Below are 4,811 nucleotides of genomic sequence, written 5' to 3'. Positions count from 1 at the left end.
CTTGAGCAACCAATTAACAACCACCATAGAGACACTCAATATCCACCCGACGCACCCAATGTGCCGACAAATCCTCAACCCTTAAATGAAAGCACTAAATTCAGCGTCATTGTTAGTTGCAAATCCTAAATATGTGGCAAAACCTACAAGTACCTTTCCTATAGCGCCACGTATCTCTCCCAACTACTTGAATGTCTTGGATTTCCAAAGCTGCTCCCGCGACATTGTTAAATTAAATGTCGGAGTTAGCGTATTAGTTTTAAGACCAACGAATTTTGGAAATTTCAAGTACAAGCGAGTCATCATTTCTTATAGAAATCGTGAAGAAATCTCTTATCCAAAAGTTATTTGAAATAGTTTTGAATAGTCAATGCTAAGGAAAAAAATCTACGCTTTTATTAAATAGATACTAACTTCAAATAGAATTTTATTTGTCGTTATTTCAAAATTATGCCTTTTATTGGCAAGATATTCAATACATGATGACAAAGGAATCAATAAATACAATAGCCTTCAACATACAGTAGATCATTTTTATGATTTTTTTCATTACAAAAAGAAAATTTATTGTAGGAATAAAAGTAACAAATAAAAATAATTGAGTAATTCTATTCATAGTCGTTCACTGCGATAGTCGCCCTACACGACATGATAGTTTGTGATTTGATGCATTAATGTGGTAGTTTTTATTGTCTCTTGCATTAAATCACTAACTGCTGCATATATGTCATGTAGAACGACTGTAATAGTGAGTGACTATAAATAGCATTATTCAAAATAATTGGATTAGTTGGACCGCTGACATATCGTTTGGACGCTGTTGAGGAACATCTCACCTGCAATAGTAACTGATAGGCATTGTTAAATTAAATGTCGACGAGAGTAGTTTTGGAAATTCGACGTTGCTGTCTGAGCACGCATAGAATATCCAAGTCAATGAGCAGTTTTTCATTTTGCTTGGAAAGAATGTTTACCTTTTGAATGAATGAAGAAATATGCTGTAGCCAAAATTTGATGGAAAGGAAAAGATCTTCCACCGACTTCCCTTCCATGCCAGCCTTGCATCTCCTTCTCCACAAACACCACGTTACTAGGCATGGAATCATCCCCAAAAGGCATCCCAATTGAGTTGAATGTCAAGCACAAGCCTACCATAAAATGTATCCTCTCCTATCAGCTTTGCCGTTCCCTCCACTTGATATCCAAACGCAACTTGCAAAATCTCTTGTACTCAAAACGTGATCGAGATTCTCATCATGGCTAACTAAACAATAGTTACATCTAGACACAACTGGAATTTCTACCTCTTGGATCCTTGCATCAACACTAAGACTCCGATTCAGAGCTTTCCACATTGCCACTGCAACATGTGTAGTGAGAAATTGATGCTATACTCAGTTCACCAAAGGCACCTATAGTGCTCGGATTCTAAGCACATCCCAAGTGCTATATGATGAAAAATAACCTATTTCTGAGGCTTCCATATCAACACATATTGGCTAGGCTTACACCAAATACAATTCTGCATGACCTCTCATGCTAACTCAGCACCCACTATCACTTGAATCTTCTCTACATCCCATCTCAACTCCAAACAATGATAATTTATTTTCTACATATATTGTTCCACGTGATAAACTTGATGACACAAAGGACCATTCGGCAACTAGTGAGCATACCAAAATGATAGTTTTCATTGTTTAATTCTCCACTTGCTATTAGCAACTACTTCAGAAAAACACTCCACTACCGACTTCCAAAAACGAGAACACTTACGACCCCAAAAAGAAACATCCACTATACCACTTTTGGAATATTTTGCTCTAAAAAAACTCCCCCATAAAGAGTCATCCGTGAGCACCTTCCAAGCAAATTTCATATAAAGAGATCGTTGTACGTCTTCAAATTTTCAAATCCCAAAACCTTATTCCTTAAGTGGTTTACATATTTTTATCATTGCCTTCCACTTTTTCATGGCCTTCTCATTCACCTCACCCCCAAAAAGGAGGACAACATAGAGTTCAAAGATTTAAACACTGATAACAGCACATTGAGGACAGATAATAGGTGAGTTGCCATATTAGTTATCACATGCCTCGGTAAAATCAACCTCTTTGCGATTTTAACTCTAGTTTTTAATCAGCAATTTTACTACTAATTTTCTCCATCATGCTTTGTAAATGGCGAGACGTTAGCCTCCCTATCACTAGATTCACCATCAGAACTCCCAAATTGTTAATAGGAAACAAACCTTCACTGAAAGAATTCATCCGAAGAATACTAGTCTTTTGAGCAGCTGCGCACACCAACTCTTCTTTGCTAATATGTTGTCCTGACTATCTTTCATAGAGAGAGAGAAATCCCTATGAGTTCCTTCATAAACTGACTGCTCCCATTAGTAAATATTACTAAATCATCTGCATACAATAGGTCAGACACAAAGGAGCCTCTCATAGGTGTGTAAAAGCACCAATATTACCTTCCTCAAATTTCTTATTTGACAATCTAGTCAACACCTCTTCCATAATTATAAAAAGATGCGATAAGATGGGATCACCGTGCCGTAGACCTTGGGAGGACTTGAAAAAGCCTTGAGTCGTCTAATTCATCATAACATAGAACTAAGGTGTGGATATGCACTTCGAAATTGAAGAACAGAATTCAATAGGAAAGGAATGCAAAACATGAAGCAAAAACCTCCAATCTACTTTGTCATATGCCTTTGCCGTATCTACCCTAATAACCGCATTACCTCCACGTGTCTTGCAATTAAAAGCCTGAACCATCTTTTGAGTTAAGGTGAGGTTTTCAAATATGCTCCGTCCTAGTAAAAAGGCCCTTGTACAGGAAAAATGCACCTTGGCAGCAACCCAGTCATCCTATTCACCAAAATTTTTGCAAATATTTTATACAGCACGGAGCATAGGCTGATTGGTTGAAACTGATCAAAACCATCTGGATTTTCCACTTTAGGGATGAGCATAATGTAAGACGATGAGTGAAACCTTAGTAAGGCTTTCCCATAAAAAAACTCGTCGTCGCCTCCATCACATCATTCTTTATAATGTCCCAAGAGCTCATATAAAAAGCTGAACGAAACCTATCCGGACCAGACTATCCATTGGGTTAGAAAAATAAACTTCCTTATCTCTTCTTTCGACAGGGACAGACATGCTCTATAATATCAGCACCCAGAATTCTAGGTCTAATTATCAAAAATTGAAATTTTAGGGGCTCATTTGAGAGTTAATCCAACCTCTAGGACCCTGTAGCAAACTTACTATAAGTGCTAATTCCCACATGTTTTTTATTAAATTCTTGGTCAAACACTTACATTGAAAATTCTTGATTGACCAAACATAAGGTAATGTGTAGTCTGAATGCATAAATGGAGGAATGATGGAGAGATTCTTACTTATTTCACAAATTTCAAGGAACAATTTCCACCATATTGAATTTTTCCTTAAAGATGTATGTCTAATCTTGTCATATTTAAACCCCTCATTCACGTTCACATGCTACCACTCACTATTATATTTTTTAATCCAAATAATATACACATTCATAAGCGGAGGTGGAAATTGTAGAGGGATCAAGTCTCTATTACTCTTTCCTTTAAACTTCATTGTAAGTAAGTTGCTTATGTTGAATTATTATTATGTTATGAATTTCAAGAAAATTATTATGGGCCTCATATGTTATGATATGATTATAATTATGTTAAGGGGATCGAAGTTTAATAGCGCTACACATAAGAATTCATATCACCTATGTTCGGTAAAATTCTTATGTTTCCATTATGTTGAATATTATTATTATGCTCCTTTAAGTTATACATAATAATGATTCATAGCGTACTTATTGAGATTTTATAAATCCCACTCTATGATAATTGCCCCTTTTAGGCAATTGATGGTTCGAGACAGTCTATGTTGAGATGACTATGGGGCTAGGTTTAATAAATTGTTTTGTGTTTTAAGACACAGTTTTGAATTTCAAATTTAGTTGTTATGTTGAAATTATTTTCTTTCCTTCATTTTTTTTCGCATCTATATGATAAAACCAAAATTTAGCCCCCGTTTGAGCCCAATTATTTGTAGATTATAATGAGATGAATAATATTTTTTTTTTAAAAATGAGTAGTTGAAAAGTTTTTGATTTACGTGTAATATTATTTTATTGAAGATTGTGTTATTAAAAATAGGAGAGAGAAAAATTTAATTTGATGTAATGAGAAATAATGGGGCTCAAACGAGGGCTAATTACATATTGAAGAAAATAAAATTATTTCATGTTCTTATTTAGTTCTTATGAAAGAATTAAATTTTATTTAGTGACGCTCGAATAGTCAAGGATTCAGGTCGTCACAGTTGGTATCAGAGCCAGGTTTTCAAATCGATCTGTTGATTTTCTTTAGGTTTCATGTTGTGAAGACAGTGAAGTTTACGAGTGTGGTTAAAAGGTAAGAAATATACATATATATATATATATATATATATATATATATATATATATATAGTTGTAATTTATTTAGACTTGTTATGCATTAAAGTCAATAATAATATAAAATTTTGTATGTTATAAGTGTTTACTATTATGCTATTGATAGAAGACCTCAATCTTAAATTTTATATTAATGTAGAAATCATGAAATATATAGATGGTAGCTATGTGATTTTAAATGCATATTAAGTTTAATGGGAATGATTCAACTAGAGGTTAAGTTTGCGATAATATAGAATCACATATTTCATGAAGAAGGTATTAATTAATCCCCGTACGATAATTTATCCCTTTATTACTATCTTTGT

The 4,811-nt window shown here is 34.2% G+C and overlaps 1 long non-coding RNA gene across 2 annotated transcripts; it reads right to left on the bottom strand.

The window, feature by feature from the left end:
- Positions 1–403: 403 nt before the first annotated feature.
- On the bottom strand, positions 404–3,134 carry LOC111412959. 2 transcript variants are annotated; one of them, XR_002706141.1, is made up of 2 exons: positions 975–3,134; positions 404–848 (listed from the first exon to the last, which is right to left on the bottom strand). It is a non-coding gene; the product is annotated as an uncharacterized LOC111412959 (long non-coding RNA). The 2 variants fall into 2 exon arrangements; XR_002706140.1 differs by having other exon boundaries at positions 404–836.
- Positions 3,135–4,811: the final 1,677 nt, after the last annotated feature.

Source organism: Olea europaea, chromosome 17, assembly GCF_002742605.1.
Source record: "Olea europaea var. sylvestris chromosome 17, O_europaea_v1, whole genome shotgun sequence".
In the NCBI taxonomy this organism is placed as follows: domain Eukaryota; kingdom Viridiplantae; phylum Streptophyta; class Magnoliopsida; order Lamiales; family Oleaceae; genus Olea; species Olea europaea.
This window is presented reverse-complemented; position numbering and strand designations above follow the sequence as displayed.